Here is an 18,576-nt window from a genome sequence, read left to right as displayed (position 1 = left end):
GAAAGGAAGTAGAATATGTACATGCAACTTTTTTCAAGGACTTTGCTGAGAAAAGGATTATTTGAAGAATAGGAGGAACTATTCTTGTTGATTGGAAGAGACTGAAGATCAGAAAGGGAACAATGATTTAGGATTCAATTTGTTCTAGAAAAGATGAAGGAAAGGAGCCAAGTATATACAAACATGGGTTAGCCTTGGAAATAGGGTAAAAAAGGTCTCATTACCTGTGGGAATGAGCAGTCACTGAAGGTCTAGTCTAGGAATCTCAGGCACCTTAAATCATAAATAGTTTGTGATTTGCATATTTACCCTATTCCCTCCACTCAATGATTTGCTAATTCTTATAGTTTCAGCTGCCACAGTCATACTCATTCTTCTTGCCACTCAAATGGCTTTATTATCACTCGCTAGACAGCAGTCTTCTTCTTTGTCTTCCTGCCTCTTCTCTTTCCCTCTCTAATCCATCCTTCACAAGGCTGCCAAATTTATATTCTTAAATCACAAGTTTGACCATTTCACTCTCCTGCTCAAAAACAAACAAACAACCAAAAAAATCCCCAAACCAGTAGCTCCCTGTTGCCTGTAAGATAAAATACAGATTCCTCCATTTGTCATTTAAAGGTCCTTAGGATCTGGCTCCTGCCTACCTTTCTCAGGCTGTTACCCATCCTTCTCTGCACAGTCCATGTTCCAACCAGACTGGTTTACCTGCCATTCTCTGTGCTCACTATTCTATTTCTAGCTCTATCCCTATAGCATGGCTCCTATGCTTTTTTTTTTTTTCCCCCATCTGCCTTACAGCTTCCTTCTAGGTTCATCTGAGTTAACAGTAATCCCCTAATGATCCTCTGTCTCTCTGCAATTTTTATATGAGTTTACTATACACATATAAATATTCCCATACATATATGTCCACATCTATGTATACACATCTATAGATATACATACAGAAACATACACATTTACACATATCTATGTATATATGCATGTATATAGTATTGTCTCATTTGATGCATTTTTGCATCCCCACAGGTAAACTCCATGCCTTTGTAGCTTCAGGGCTGAGAACAGTTTTTGGCACATAGAAACCCCCTATTAAATCCTTTTTGGTTGTAGAGAAACATGTCAAAATAAATCCTTTACATATTTGCATATGTTATAGATGGGAAATTCTGAGCCCAGTAGAAACACCCCAAGGCCACACTCGTGCTTTCAAGAAAATCCATAATACCACAGGGGCAAGCATGTTTCTTGGCAAGGTAAAATAGAAATTGTGAATACAAGTCTGTAGGAACAAGACAATCCTAAGAACACATTTTTTTTGTTTGAATTTAGCTCAGAGGGTCAAGAAGGTTTTTCGTGCTGTTTGCCCAATGTTTAGTTCTTTATAAAGCCAGTCACAATTCTTTCCTAGAAGAAACATACACTGTTCCAGCTTCATTACAGATAAAGCCACTCACCATTTGTCTTGGATCGCCTCTTGCCTTCAATACTGCTAGCCATAAGCAAAATGACAAAGTTTGTTTTGTGCTGCTTTCAGATCCCTTCCCTCCCCCTCTTGCTGGCTCATCCTAATCCTAATTCTCTTTATATTGCACATTGCATTAAGATGTGCATAGTACTTTTACCTGCCTGAATCTCATTTTGTCTTCTTAAAAGTTCTTGAGCATGCATGTATACATGTATGCTTGAATGAGTGTATGTCTATATTTATTTGTTTATTTGCTTATGTATGCATGTATGGGTGAAGATATACATTTGTTTATTTATGTATATATGCATGGATTTATTTATCTATTTTCTTATGCATATCCATTCATTATTTATTTGCTTATTTGTGCATAAAAATACATGTATACATATGTATGTATTTGTTTTTATAGAAAAATAAAATATGGATCAGTAATTGCAACTAATAAGAGACTGGGTTTGGATAGAGCTTCCCCGGAGCTCAAAGTTAGAACCCTTCTCATTACTTTAAGCACCTCACTTTCTCTCTGCTCCTTTTGTGAGCTCCTAAGCTCTGTTGGTTCTATTTTATGTTCCTATATTCCTTATTCCCATTCATTCCCCACATTGCTGCTATCAATTTTTCTTGATGTGAATGCAGATCATTAATTTACCTCTTTTTGCATATTAAGCTGTGCATTGCTTTTATTTTATTTATTTATTTTTTCCTGAGGTAATTGGGGTTAAGTGACTTGCCCAGGCTCACACAGTTAGGGAGTGTTAAGTGTCTAAAACCAGATTTGAACTCAGGTCCTTCTGACTTCAGGACTGGTGCTCAATCCACTGTGCCACCTAGCTGCCCCCATTTCTTTTATTTGTAACTAGTTCTTAAAGGGGATTAGGGAAGCATCCCTTTTCAGTTGCTCTGAAAACCTGACTTGGATCCTAGATTAAGGGGACTCTATGATAGCTCATTTTAATCTCTCCCACTGATAATTCTTTCCCTATAGGTAAAGCAGTTATTTAAAATCACATAGATATACTACTATTGTATATCATCTCTCTCTCTCTCTCTCTCTCTCTCTCTCTCTCTCTCTCTCTCTCTCTCTCTCTCTCTCTCTCTCTCTCTCTCTCTCTCTCATAGTATATCCGGTATATACAATCCAGTATAATTAGGAAAAGCATGGCAATATCAGGGTGGTGCAGTGGACAGAATGGATACGGCTCAGAAAAACATGAGTTCAAATCTGGTATCAGATACATACAAGCTGTGTGATTCTTGCCAAGTCACTTAACCCTGTTTGCCTCAGTTTTTTCATCTGTAAAATGAGCTGGAGAAGGAAATAGCAAACCATTTCAGTATCTGGGTCAAGAAAACCCCAAATAAGGTCACAAAGAGTCAGACAGGACTGAAATGACTGAACAATGGCAGCAAATGATAATATCAAGTAAGAAGCCGTATAAGGTGCAGCAGGTTCAGTATTCTATCCAAAGTCAAGATCACCATTGGAGGAGAAGCCAATAGTTTAGCTATCTTCTCATAAAATCTCTCCTACCTTATACATTATCCATAAACGTTCATTTTGTGGGACTGTTCAGTTTCCCAGATATAAGAAGAATTACAAAGAAAAATGAAATTGAAGTTCTTTTGTGAGTTCCTGTCTGAGTGATAATAATAAAACAATAATAATGAGAACAGTTTAAAAGTGCAGATCTCTGTTAATGTGTCATTTTAGCATGGAGATGACCCAAGACTCTAGAAGATTTTATTATGCTTAGATATAGTAGGATCACCCTTTATCTTCATTAAAAATACAGTTCATAAGTACTGTGAGAAGTTTATACAGAAGTTAATTATCAATTGATTATTTTGCATAATGTTTTTGAAATTTTTTTTTAAAACTTGACACTCAAGACACTCAAGTCTTTAAAACCTGACTTCAGTATGTGTGATGAGCCCTCCAAAGTAGGTGAATAGCTCATTGCTAATGTGGTAAAACCCAGTTGGAGAGGTAAATTCTACTGTATTCTGAAGCAGCAAGAAGGAAGTTTTTGTTTCCCTGACACACATCTGAACACTCAATTAATAAAATCTTTAGATTTCATTTCTTTAGACAGACTTTGAGGAAAATAGATTTTTACTTATTTGGGTAATATTCTCTTAATGAATTTTTAAAAGTGTATCAGAAGTTGTTTTTATAGTACAAATTCCATGAAAACTAAGTCAGTCATGTGCCATAATATCATTGAAGTAGAGCTGAAACGAGGCGGTGACCGTAAAGGCTATATCCCAAAGTACCAAAATTGAGAGCCTACTGAGCACTTACAGTCATTCAGGAACAAACAACTAAATTTAGGAGGAATAACTAATTTACATAGAAAGCTATGAGATAGTATCTCTTCGCATTGTTAACTGTATCTTAGATTTGCCATTTCCTTTTTCAGATAATTTTACAGATGAGGAAACTGAGGCAGACAGAGTTACGTGACTTGCCCAGGACCATACAGGTAGCAATTTCTGAGACTGGCTTTGAACGGAGGAAGATGGAGCCTTCCAGAATCCAAGCCTTATTTTCTGAGGTGCTTAATAACTGTGGCCATTGAGGAAGCAGAGATTATAACTCTTCTGGAAGCAGTTCCTAGGTTTGTTGTTTAGTCATTTCATTCATATGCAACTCTTTGTGACCCCAGTTGGGATTTCCCCTCCCCTTCCTTCCCCTTCCCTTCCCTCTCTTTCCCTCTCCTTCCCTTACCTCCCTTCTTATTCTCCCCTTTTTTACCTTCCCCTTCCTTTCTCCTTCCTTTCCCTCTCCTTCCCTTCCCTCTCCTTCCCTTCCCTTCCCTCTTATTCTCCTCCCTTCCTTAACCCTTCCCTTCCTTTCTCTCCTTTATCTGTGGGTACTCTGTCCAAATGAATGTAAATTTTGGTCCATTGAAACCTCTCAGGATATCTTGCTGTTTATGGGCTAATATCACCCCTTAAATCAAGATCTCTCTGGCTCTCATTGATCAAAAATAGGTCATGGACTAAGCCCCATTTGGTCAGTGTTTGAGTTGAATCTAGATGCAATAAATCTAAGGTATGATTGTTTCTGTTTTGGACAGAGACCTTGAGGAGACTTTCCACTCCCATATGTATAAATAAATAGATATATTCATATATATATAATATGTACACATACAAAAATATATTTGAGTAAGGTAAAAAAAAGTCATTCTCTCTACCTCGTTTCTTAGCTAGTTTTAATTATTGATTGAGCATTGCATCAATGAAATTGGGATCCGTTAAAAGACTTTGCTTAAAAAGGTAAAGATACATCCAGAGCCAGCTCTGGTCCTCCTGATCTTTATCTTGCCTCTGGTCCCAGATGTCTCTGGAGAAGAAAGTGAGGCTGGTGGACCTTGCCCAGCCCTCTCTCATTTAAATGTGAGTTCACTTTCGTGTCATAGCATCATCTCCCCAAGTCATGGTTCTCTTCAAGAATGAAAGATAAACAATAGTAGCATCTTAGCCCAGAGCCATGGACCTCTCCCAGTCCCTCTAGAACTTCCCTATCACAAATGAACTGAGAGCACATTTTATGCTACTTGCTCTGGGGGCATATTATACTACTTTTCATAGAGGTAAAGGTGATGAAAACCCCCAAAGTGAGTTTAATCAAAATATAATATTCTTTGACATTATGTTGCTGTTAATTAATTTAAGAATTCCAAGAATTGTGTTTCATCTTTAGAAGAGCTTTAAGAGACAGCATATTTCTTTTAAAGCACTATTCCCAGTGGGTACAGGGTAGAGCATGAATAGCCATCAGTATAGAATGCCTGTAGATGATATTGCTAGTACAATTTTGGCCAAAATGCAGCTCAGTGAAAATAGTTGCTTTGAATTTCTTTCGTCCTTCTAGATACTCAAGGGTCAGAAGGTTTTTTTACAAAAAGTCAAATGTCAAACACTTATGCTTTATGATAACAACATGTTATAGAAATCAATATGTGAGCTGGTAGATAAGTAAAGAAGCTTTTACACTTAACCTGTATGACCAAGGATAAAGTAATGGTTTGCTCAAGATCATATCACAAGCAGGAACTGATTAAGAAACAGAATACAATTCTTTTAAACCCTCCAGCTAGATATTCCAAAATAATAAACAGATATGGTTAGTTTAAATATTTATTATGTAATAATATTTTATGCTTATGCCATATATTTTACTGAAAGAGACTGAGGTTCAAATGAGAATTGAGAACACTTAAATAAATTACAAGTTCAGATTTCAGATCTCATCCATAAGGGAAGAAAAAAAAGAGGTTGCTTGAGGATTATGGAACAGTTCAAATTAAATGAAGAAATAACCTGAACTGCAATCAAAATGTGACCTGAAACTCTTTTGAAATTGGAAATGGTTTAGTTTACTCTTTCCAAAGCTATTTTACTTTGGGACTGTTTTGTTTCCCCTTTATGGTAGGAAGAATTACAAAGAAAAATGAAACCAAAGCTCTTTTGTGTATCTGAAAGAATGGTAAAAATGAAACCACAATAATAAGAACAATTTGGCAGAAAAATACTCCATTAATGCATCATTTCAATGGAGAGAGGACTGTAGGCTCTAGAAGGCAAAGCTACTGGAGCTCATGGCATTATAATTTCTACGAAGCTCGAAGTCTACTGATGGGCTATATAAGTTTTGCCCAAGAATCTGTCTGGCTAAGTTCAGAGAGCTTCATCACCAGACTGGCTACAAGAGGGTGATTTATCTAACCATGGCAATTCTTGAATCAACCAATCAATCAACATTTATTAAGGGCTTTTTACATGGCACCGTGTCAGGCACTATGCTAAGCATTGGGGATACAAAAGAAGCAAAAGACAGCCCCTTTCTTGAAAGAGCTCCCATCTAATTATATTTTAGGAAACCTGTCTTTGTATTAGTAGAGAGAATATACAGAGAGAATAATACTAACAAAATTATATATTTTTGATGTTTTGAAGTAACATTAAATGCGTCACAAAATGGTTTCTACCTATCTTTCCAGACTGATATTCCATTAACCTCCTCTCAATTATTTCACATACTAGTTAACCATATTTTTGGTTGTTCTTTGAATACAGTTATCCCTCCCACATTGTGGGGGATAGGGATGTGGTACCTAGAAAATTTTGTGATCTAGAAAATTCATGTAAATTTTTTTGGCCTTTCCTTTATACCAGAGAAGAAGTCTTGTTTTCATTTTTATTTTATGGGGTGTTTATAGTACCTTATTATAAAATTTGTGTTAAGTATCTGTTGGTCTTTGTGCATCAAATGTGGCTTCCATAAAATTCCTCAAATATTCCTATTTAATTTCTTATGCTGACCCATGGTACATTGAAACTGTGATGGCAAAAGCTGTGATGTGGAAGAGATAATTTTTTCTCTGTAAAATAACTTCTTAGGAGTTTGATTAGTATGGAACTGAATAAGTAGATTAATTTAGGTAGAATTGTCATTTTTATTATATTAACTTGGTCTACCCATGAGTCCTTGATATTCTTATAATTAATTATACCTGACTTTATTTATGTGGAAAATGTTTTGTAATTGTGTTCATATAGTTTCTGACTTTTTCTTGGCAGGTAGATTCCCAAATATTTTATATTACTTACAGTCCATTTTTCCCCCCCTGAGGCAATTGGGGTTAAGTGACTTGCTCAGGATAACACAGCTAGGATGTTAAGTGTATGAGACCAGATTTGAACTCAGGTCCTCCCGACTTGAGGGCTGATTATCTACTGAACCACCTAGCTGTCCCACCTACTTTTAAATGGAATTTCTCTTTACAACTCTTGCTGATGGATTTTGTTGGTAATGTAGAAATGCATCCTGCAACTTTGCTAAACTTGTGAATTATTTCTAGTGGTTTTTTAGTTATTTCCCTATAATTCTCTTAGTATATCATCATATTATCTGCAAAGAATAATAATTTGGTTTCCTCATTACTTACTCTAATACATTTAATTTTCTTTTTCTTCCATTATTGCTAAAGCTGAAATTTCTAATACAACATTGAATAGTAATTGTGAGCGTAAGCAACCTTGTTTCACCAGCAATCTTATTGAGAATGGTTCTAGTTAATCCCCATTACATATGATGCTTGCTGATGGTTTTAAATAGATGCTACTGATAAGCAAACGTTTTTTTTTTTTTTTTTTTTTTTGAGCTGTTTATGGGATAAAAACTTTTCCTTGATGGATATATGATTATTCAAAAGAGATTGCCTAACAATCTGCATAGAAAAAACTAAATGGATGAAAAATGTCTGTTGCTCAAATTATGACTTGCTGTTTTCATGACTGTTTTACTGACTTAGGACATTACTATGGGACAGGTACTGCATATGAACAATGAGTATTTTTTTTTTTTTTATGTGACCTCAAACCATTTCATATGGAAAAGACCTGTCTTTTTAGCACAAATGTTTACCGGCAATGATCTGTTTTTTTAAATACCTCACACAATCTTTAAGGAACCAATACTCTGTGGAACCCAAAGGAAGGACAAAAATGAGAGAATAACAGAAATCACAAGACTGTTTGGGGGTCACAAGTTCCTCATGGCATTTTGTGTTCATAAAAGTCTTCAAGATCTGTATCCAAAACCAGGAAAAATAAAGCAAACATTAAAAAAAAAAAAAACCAACAATGCCAGCAAAAATGAAATTAGGTGTTTAACTTTTGGAACAATCTCTGTTTGAGCTGGCTGTGATTGGATGGAAAAAGAAACAAATTCCCAAGTTTCATGCTTGATTGACAGCATGGCTACAGTTCAGTTAGCTTCTCACAGAGTATTTAAGAAATGTTGAAACCTTTCCAGGAAACAGTCCATTTTGGCACTTCTCTATTGGCTAATCCTCCTTTCTGAATATTCTATTTGGAAGGGAATCCTCCTTCAGTTGTTCTAATTGTTTTTGTTTTTTGTGGAGGGGGATGGGTAGCAGTGTTAATGATAGCAGAGACACAGGCATTGTTGACTGATATGGATGTATTATTCAATGAGCTGAAGAAAGTATCCACTCGGGCTTGATAATGATGGCAGTGGGCTGAGCCCCATCAAACATGAATGGGTTTGTGAAGCCAATGGCACTAGCGGCTCATCAAACTGAATGAACACCAGCTTTTTTCTTTTTCCTTTTTTTTTTTCTTTTTCCACAGCAGCTCATAGGAGAGTCATTAGAGAAAGTAACCTGTAGTGTGATTATATTTTCTTGTGCAATGTAACTAATTTCACAGTAGAATAATTTTGACAAGAGTTCCTTGTTCCCTCCCATATGTTTTATTTCATTTTCCCGAGGAGGGTGTTTTGCCCCAGCAAATTGGAGTGCTATTGAGCATTTTGGAAAAAAGAAATTAATTGGGTTATGTGTGTGCTGCTATCAGAGTTTTTGTTCACTGGGTTGCCAATGAAATCAATTCTTTTTCTTCTTTTCCCCTTTTTATCCTTCACTCCTTTTTCTGAGCTCCCTCCCTCCCTCTCTTCCTCTCTCTCTCTCTCTCCCTTCTTCCTTCCTTCCTTCCTTCCTTCCTTCCTTCCTTCCTTCCTTCCTTCCTTCCTTCCTTCTTCCTTCCTTCCTTCCTTCCTTCCTTCCTTTCTTCCTTCCTTCCTTCTTCCTTCCTTCCTTCCTTCCTTCCTTCCTTCTTCCTTCCTTCCTTCCTTCCTTCTTCCTTCCTTCCTTCCTTCCTTCCTTCCTTCCTTCCTTCCTTCCTTCCTTCCTTCCTTCCTTCCTTCCTTCCTTTCTTCCTTCCTTTTTTTCTTTTCTATGGTGTGTAGTACCCCTCCTCATTTTTTAATGTGGTGTGTTCTTCCTCTTTGAGAACAGGCACTGTTTTTCATCTTTTCTTGAATTTCTAATCCTTAGCACAATGCCTGGCACATAGCAGCTTCTGAATTATTTTATTTTATTGAATGATGGACTGAAATAACATTTAGACCAGTTGCCATGAATCTTGTTGGAACTTATATTGAAAAAAGTATCCCCCCGCTACCTAAAATCCAACTATCATAATGGTCATTTTTGATTTTTTTAAAGATAAGTTATAAAAAAATTAAGAATTATTTATATTCTTTCCCTTCCATACTTCTACACTGTCATAAAAAATGTTGTAAAATATATACAGTTGAACAAAAAAAGAAATTCTCTACTGTCCACAAATATGAACTTCATGCTGTGTAGTTAATCCATTATCTCTCTGTCAGGAAGTAAATAATTTTCTTCCTCATTGGTCCTTTGGAATAATTGTTCATTGTGCTGTTTAAATGAGTTCTTAAAAGTCTGAATTCCCCATGTTTTTATTGTGAAAATTATTCTTTAGTTCTTCTCATTTTACTCTGCCTCAGTTCATACAAGATTTTCCATATTTCTCTGAAACTGTCCCTTCTACTTTTTTCATTAGCTCTTTTCTGACACTCTATGCTTAATTAGCTTCTGACTTTTATGGTCTTCATTTTTTTCTTTTAATACTGTAGGTTTATGTCAGATGGAAGTCGGATTTGTTTTTTCAGCTTTTATTATATTTTTCGTTTAGTTGAATTTATTCAGGCATTCATTCCCTGTCAGCTACAGGCAGAACATTGTACAATGTACTTGCAATTGGATTCAATGACAATTTATTGAATATATGTTACATATCATTCTATTTGATGGAAATAGTCTAGAAATGGCCATTCAAGTTCAACTTCATGTGGTTTCCTGTCAATCAATCACTCTTTCTGAAATGTCAGTTGAAAAGAATTTCTCCATGAGTGGAGAATGTGGGGCTCATAGATTGAGACAGAGGATCTGCGTTTGACTCATTTTCCTGTTTCCTACTTTGGAGCAAGTCACTCAGTCTTTCTTGACCTATTTCTTTATCTGCACAATAAATAAATTGGATTTGATATTGTGTAATAGTCTTTCTAGATCTCAGGCCAATGAGACATTGGGCAGCCTTTGTGTTCCATTGGTCAAAATAGTGTATGAATTTGGGATGGATTCCCTGGAGAGGATTCATGGAGGGACGTGGGTGAGAGTCCCACAGGATGAGCAGGCTGGCAAGGCTTTTGTTCTCCACGTTTGGAAGGACATCCGTGGACTCATGGGTTCATGGAATTATTAAAGTAGAACTCCATCCAGGCTGGGCTATTTTCAGGGGTCTTTTGATTGATGAGGTCCATGTGCCTCATCTCCTTCTGGAGAAAGGAAAGAGAAGGAATCAGGTCTGCTCTGAAGAGCCTGTGCCCAGGGCTGGTTCCAGTTGCTGGGAATCAGTTCTGGCTTGTGGCTCCTTCCCTGCTGTTACTGGTAAGTGTTGTTGGGTGTGATTGGCGTGCCCTGCAGGAAGAAGCCACACTGGCTGCAAGACAAAAAGGAAAAAAAAAACCCAGAGTGATATCAATATTCACCACAGGGGATTTATTGTAAAGCCTGCCATCTTGTCAACATTGTTTCTGGGCAGACGCTGAGGCTTTTGCCAAGTATTGAACATCTGACCTCGCCTGGTTTGTCACTTGAAGCCTTCGCCTTATCCTAAATGGAAGGGCTGACCCCACAAAAAGCCCAATTCTGAGCTGAAGTTTGGTTCATCTCCAAGTTCAAAATGATTATCTGAAATGGATTTGAACCCTGAGGGAAAATGCCTTGTAAGAAAGGCTTCACAAGAACAAATTTCTCCTGAGATCGTTTTCACTTATATTTCTACTCTTTCTTGGAAATGACAAACACAACCTTGACTCAGATATCTTGAGATTCATCTCTGGGGTTCCAGTCAGATTCTTTCTCATTCTAAGCAGAATGCTTTTGGGAAAACAAAAGCAAAAAGTTCTTATCCCAAGCCATATGTGAACATTTTCAAAGGGGGTAGAATAGGATTTCAGCCTTATTTTTTCCCCCATCTTTCTTTTTTCTTTTTTTGGTGGTACATCGTTGGACATAAAAAGAAATACATCTATCGAAAATCCCCAGTGACTAGGAATTTTTTTTTTTCTGTTCCACTATGGTAGAAGCCAGTTATAACACTATTGGTTATTAAACTGATCCCCAGGTAGTTTGTGTTTATTCAAGTTGTGTCCTGTTGAAACATAGCCACATCTAGGCAGTAAAATGGTCGTCTTATGGGACTGTGCAGTGCTGTAGACTGAGAGTGGAGTTTCAATCTCCTTGTTAGTAAACTGAGGATAATATAAGATGTATCTGGGATGTTATGGGACCAACACAAACCAGTTTGTAAGACCTATTGTTAGATCTTTAGTGTGTTCTTATTCTTTTTTGTTGTTGTTGTTTTTGGTTTTGTTTTTTGCTGAGGCAATTGGCGTTAAGTGACTTGCCCAGGTTCACACAACTAGGAAGTATTATGAAACCATATTTGAACTCTGGCTCTCCTGACTTCAGGGCTGGTGCTCTCATCTTCTTATTCTTATATTATATTCTTATTTTTCATTTACATATCTCAAAAATTGGCAAACACATGATTTATTATTTTTCTGATTGTCTTGACTTAAGAAGAAAGAGATAGAGAAGATGTTAATAATGTAGATTAAATATAAAACTATGCTGTGTATACTTTTTTCAGACTTGATGATTAACTTATTTTTTTTTTAGTAAAATTGCCTATAATATTGTCTTGTAAATTATTGTCATTTATTGTAAATAATTGGTATAAGATACTTTGCAAACTTTAAGGAATTACATCAAATTTTAATTTTTTTTAATTTTAAAAATGTGAAATGATTAATATACAGTATTTAAATATTCAAATAATTATATTTATTATTAATTTTTTTGACAGAGGCAATTGGTATTAAGTGACTTGCCCAGGGTCACACAGCTAGATTAAGTGTCTGAACTCAAGTCCTCCTGAATTCAAGGCTGGTGCTCTATTCACTGCACCACCTAACTACTCTGAGAAATCCTTATGGCCCCAAGATATTAATGTGTAACGTTTCTGATTGAGAGATCTTTCCTTCAAATATAGACTAAGACTGTTTAAAAGAAAATCAAAATACATATTTTTCTATATATCTGATTCTTCTCACAACCTACAAGATAAAGACCGAAAGGGAAGAGCAATTATTGATTTGTTGATGTTTCCTGCCAAAAATATTTAGAAAGAGTGACACTCAGATGATGTTGGGCTCTTTTAGGAAGGGAAATGTTAACTAACATATATTGTACATATTAATTCAGTGGAATTTAATGTTAAGCACAACGTAAGCTCCCTGGGAGCAAAGCTTAATATTATTTTTGTCTTTATATCAGGAACATAGTAGAAATTTAATAAATATTCATTGAATTTTATTGATTAGAATTGTGATATGACAAACCTAATTGTCTTTGCAACACTGTACCAAAGACTTCTTCCTATATAGTGATGAAGAAAAAATAATCTATGTATAATGGAAGCAGTAATGAATTTTAAATTAATTATTTCAGGAACATTCTAATAGAGGACTCAACACATATATTTTTCAATGCTCCATTGGGGTGATAATAGCGATAGTATAATCAGATCAAAACTACTGTGCTTTCCTATTTTACACAATTCTTGCTCATGCCCTTCCATAGTCTATGATGGAGAATCTATCTAAAATTTTATGGGATTTGTCACCAGATTTTTCTCAGAACTAAATTTAAAATTAATGATTAAAAGTTATGCCCAATATAAGCTAACCTATGATCTTTCTTCTATTCTGTCTCCATCTAAGTGTCCAGCTACAATGTCTGTCCCAATCATATGTACTGATCTATTAATTCCTTTGAGTTGATCATAAAATTGACAAATAATCTTTATGGACGGTGTCATCCTCCAGCTATTCCTATTTGCAGGTGATATTATGATGTTTGTATTAAATCCCACCATTATCATGAATCTTCTTCACTATGATGCATGATTATTTAATAGAGGGACCAAATAATTTATATAGAAACTAAATGAGTGACAAAAGACAAATGCATATTATTCTGGCATATTTTTGGATTAACTCAAAGGAGTTAATAGATCAGTACATATGATTGGGACAGACATTGTAGCTGGACACTTAGATGGAGACAGAATAGAAGAAAGATCATAGGTTAGCTTATATTGGGCATAACTTTTAATCATTAATTTTAAATTTAGTTCTGAGAAAAATCTGGTGGTATAAGACCTGTTTTTTCAATATCATATTGCCATGAGATATTGCATCTTTTGATTCCATATTCTCCAATGAATTAAAATTATGGATGAGCCATAGAATGATGGAAAAATTCATGGTGACTGTAAATAAACTTCAGCATACTTCCAATAAAATGTACATATCATTGGAAAAATATATGATTAGCAATACAAATGGGCTAATTATGTTGTGAGAGAGAGCAACAAGAATTGGATGGAGTCTGAGTACTCATGGGTACATACAAAACATGAAAAAGCAAAAGGGCAGGCCTCCAATATATATAACATAATGATATAAAAATTCAAAGGCCATGAATCTGGATTTATATGAGCAGTTCTGAAGACAGAGTTTTTCTTTTTTCTTTTCTGCTATTTAATTAAACTCTGTCAATATTATGAGTGTCATTTAAATATTTTGAGTAAAGCACAAACCGTATCGTGAGATGATTATTCTGTAGTTTAGGAATATGAGTGGGAGGAAATCCATGATGTGCGAGGTAATTATAAAGTGATGAAACATCTTCAGTGTGTGTCATACTTTGCTACTGATGGCAAATCCCAAAGAGAATTTCACTCCAAAAATGGTTTGCACCTTGGTGGCAACAGTAGAATAAGTGAATCCTAGGTGATGACTTTGAAGACAGATACTAAGATGCATAATTTCCAGTATGTGTTCTTTTAAAAAATCTATCAGTCATATGATTTTACAGTCATTCTGTATTTAATTTGTATAACCTCTGTCTTGAATTAGCTGATTTCCCTATACTTATTTCTTCTATAGTATTGATAAAATTGACAGTCATTGATAGGAAATTAATTTTGCGACAGCACCTCTGCCAATTTAAAATATTCTTTTAAATTCTGAAAAACATGGCATTAAACTGTGCATTCTCTACCCACTAGACTTATGTCTATGCAGTTGAGGGCTAGTTGATATTATTTCTTCCTATTAGAGTTTTGAAGTAAACTATAATGTCAAAACTTTGTATTTTTCCATCTTTACCACACTACACTGGAATATAAGCTAACTTGTTTATAAGGGGGAAATATACTGTCTATTTTATATGTCCTGACATCATTTTTCCCTTTTTTTGACAATAAAATTACATTGCTATATATATATATATATATTTAGTCTATTGTTCACTAAAGTGCCTGGATCTTATTTACTCACTCTTTTATAAGCCAGCTCTTATCTTTTATACTCATTCATACAAACACATAGACATATCAACTTACACTTATATAATATACAGATATATTTTTGTTTGCATCTGCATAATCTGTCATCTCTTTCTCTTTTCTTTTTGTCCTCCCCATCTTTCTTTCTCCATTCTTCCCTTTATTTCCCCTCCTTCATTCTTTTTCTTCCCTTTCCCATCCTCTCTTCCTCCCTCCCTCCCTCTCTTCCTTCCTCCCTCCCTCTCTTCCTTCCTTCCTTCCTTCTTTCCTTCTTTCCTTCCTTCCTTCTTTCCTTCCTTCTTTCCTTCCTTCCTTCTTTTCTTCCTTCCTTTTTTCCTTCCTTCCTTCCTTCTTTCCTTCCTTCCTTCCTTTCTTCCTTCCTTTCTTCCTTCCTTCCACCTTTATATCATGGACTCATCTTACAGTTTGGTGGAATCTATGGTCTACATCTCAGAAAAAAATATCTTTTATTTTCATTAATAATTGTTTAGCTCAGACCCTAGAATAATTAAAATCCAGCTGAGCTCCTTATTTTGCATGCCCCCCACCCCACTGAAAATATTACTAGTTTGGGTCAACTCATTTGAAAGTATTAGCTCTGTAAATTTTTTCTCTCAAGAAAGAGAAGAATTAATTACATGGCAAGAGCATCAGTTGAAAAGTAGATAACTAGAATATTTCATTAAAACCCTTATGGTATCAGTAGAAAGAGAGGAAAGTTTTTTGACAGATTGGGTACATTGTGAGTGGTGGATAGTGGAAGAACACAAGCCCCAAAGAACAAAAATTCTGGGATGTCCAAAGGCCAATGGAGAAATACATGATGAGTGTGAGTAGGCTGCAGGATATGACAATAAAGAATTGAGTAGGAAAAATTGCATAATATATATTATTAAAGAAATGCATGAAAATGAAGTGGACGGATAATACTTATGAAAGTATGGGTCAGCCAATGAAAAGATGTGTTCTCCATTGTTTTCCATTGATGTTAAGACATTTACAGGCAAACTCCAAAAACTTTGGGTAATTTCTACAAGAATTTCACCAGACAAGAAAGTGTGATGCAGTTGAGATCCAACATCTGTTGGATGTAGCACCTCTATTGATATGTTTACCTATCTAAATATTATATTTAGGTATTATAATAAATATAAATAATAGATAAGTATTAAGAAATACATGCACACATGCACATACACATATATGCACACACAGGTAAGTGTGATAACAGCAAACACCTGTGGAAAAACGTTTATGACAGAGAACAGAAGTCAAACATTTGCACATCCTTTCTCACTCTTTTAAACTTAATATTATTGGAACAAGATAATAATTCCAGAGAAAGAAAAGTCATTAGTTATCTTCATGTTTGCTCTTACTAGACATTTCTCTGCTACTTCAAAGAGATATTAACTGAATTGTTGTTTTGATTATCTGAGGGGCCCTGAACCCTGTTTAACTGGCAAATACAAAACCATTCCACACTGCCCATTAAATGAGATTCAACCATAAGATCATATAACTTTATTGGGAGGAGTGAAGGGGAATTATAATCAAAGAAATGACTGGAGGGATCTGACTTCATTCAACATTTCTGTACAAAGGAAACAATAGATAGCTGAGCGATGAAGTTATATTGCAACCCAAATGCATTTCTAATTTATTGCAGCTAATTTAGGAGTTTTTGCATGATGCATTGTTTGCCACACAAATAATTTATCAACATTAATTGCAGGAAAGAGAGGAGCCTTTTGCTTCAGAGCACCCAGCAGCAATCTGTCCTTCCTGTGTTATCAGTCCACAGTGCTGAGAGCAAATAATAAATGGGATCGTCCCTGCACGGCAGTCTTGAGCACTTATGAAATATAGCACCGTCTCCCTCTGGTGTATTCTGTTTTTAACTGGGTAGATCAGAAGGAAAAGAGGTGTGGAGGAGGATGAATGAGTAAGTGTCTCTGATGGAGCATCCTTTTCTTCTCACACAGTTACTTTAGGAGATTGGACTCTAGTATTTGATCATAGCAACTTGATAGAGTGTCCTAGTAAAATGCATGGAAAGGTATGTCCTGGAACCTAAGAGTGAGACGGAGAATATCTGAAAGGGCCAGGGTAATGCTGAGTGGACTTATTTCCAATTGCCTGAAACTCTCTAAATCATTATATAGATATGTAATACTGAAACTTTTGCTTCCATTGGCCAGATGTCAAATTCTTGTAATTCCTTCACAGTATTTGAATCCATTTTGGGAAATAAATCAATAATTATGCAAGCATTATGAATGTGGATATACCAATATACTTTGTTTTGCAACTATGCTTAATGATGCAGATAGGAAGACAGGGCCTGGATTTAGTTTATGCTTTAAAGTCTATTGAGAAAATCTTCCCTCTTACTTTATGTGAAACATCATCAGAAACTATTAAGGCTTCCAACTTAAATATATGAGATACTGATCGTGGGTCTCTGGAAGATCAAGTAAAAAGCCCAATTATTTTGTGTGTGTGTGTGTGTGTGTGTGTGTGTGTGTGTGTTTAATTTAGTTCAACATGAGAATGAAGGAACACTATTGGTAATGACAGTGATCACCACCAACACCAAAAATCTACAGACTTTTAAAAAATCATAGTTTATCCCCGCCCCCAATTTCATATAAAAGACAATTTTTAGCATTTTAAAAGGTTTTAAGTTTCAAATTCTCTCTCTCCTTCCCTCCACTAAAAGAAGATGAAGGAACAATTCTCATCTGGGAGAGCTGTTGGAGCTCTAGTATGGAAGACAGGGATCCTCGATGGTGATAAGAGAAAGAAGGTGTTTTGTAATTTTCCAGGAAGCACATTGAAAATTGGCCACTGATCGACCAGGAAAATGAAAATCAAATCAAGAGGCCAGTATATTCTGAAGAAGTAAAAAATCAAAGTATAGTTTCCAAAGTTTACAAAGTCCTAGCAAGCCGATTCTGGATAGTGTCTGTCATCTGTGTATCTCTAGTATCAACCACAGTGACTTAATTTCATAGAATTATGCATCCAGAACTAGAAGGCACTTCAGAGGGTATTTATTCTAGTTTTTTCACTTTCCAGATGAGGAAGCTGAGACCAAGGAAGATACAATTGTGGGTAGTAGGCACGTAATATGCATGTGATAATTTTGCTGAATAAAGCAAATAAATGAATGAATAAATTAATAAATAAATAAAATAAAAATCAACTCATTAAAAAAAAAGGCATTTCTCTGGTTCTCTGAAGTATTAGTGTTCCTTCCTTAATACTGGTTTGCACATTTGTTTTTGTACTAGAAATTGACTGTTATACCGAGAACAAGCTAATTCCAGAGTCATGACAACTTGGACTCAGCTATTTACTCTGACAAATAGTGGTCCTAGATCCTGGCAAGTTATGTCACCTTTTAGTGAGCTAGGCACAGGACAATTCCTGATTTGCAGCAGGGAATTATGGAAAGCACTGGGAAGTGGTTTTCCTCATTGCGAGTTTCCTATACTAACAGACAATAGGTCTCTAACTCCTTCATCCATCCCACTGCATATATATGTACACTGGATATATGCACATATTACACATATATGTATATATATTCACATATAATAAATATGCATACACAGATATACATAAGCAAATTTAGTAATAGGTATATGTGAATGTTTATATACATACATGAATATATGCATGCAATAACATATGCAACATGTTTACAAACAAGTATGTACAGATGCATACATATGTATGTATATGTGTATATGTATATACATGTATACACATTTTCT

General features: G+C 35.4%; 1 long non-coding RNA gene across 1 annotated transcript in view; it reads left to right on the top strand.

The window, feature by feature from the left end:
* Positions 1–16,964, top strand: part of LOC127540434 (uncharacterized) — a 44,586-nt gene extending 27,622 nt beyond the window's left edge. Inside the window, exons 3-4 of the long non-coding RNA XR_007948140.1 lie at positions 3,895–4,092; positions 16,530–16,964. This is a non-coding gene — a long non-coding RNA (uncharacterized LOC127540434). The remainder of the gene's footprint in view (positions 1–3,894; positions 4,093–16,529) is intronic.
* Positions 16,965–18,576: the final 1,612 nt, after the last annotated feature.

Source organism: Antechinus flavipes, chromosome 6 (genome assembly GCF_016432865.1).
Source record: "Antechinus flavipes isolate AdamAnt ecotype Samford, QLD, Australia chromosome 6, AdamAnt_v2, whole genome shotgun sequence".
Lineage (NCBI taxonomy): Eukaryota > Metazoa > Chordata > Mammalia > Dasyuromorphia > Dasyuridae > Antechinus > Antechinus flavipes.
Note: the sequence above shows the minus strand (reverse complement) of the source record. Positions and strands in the feature narration are given on the sequence as shown.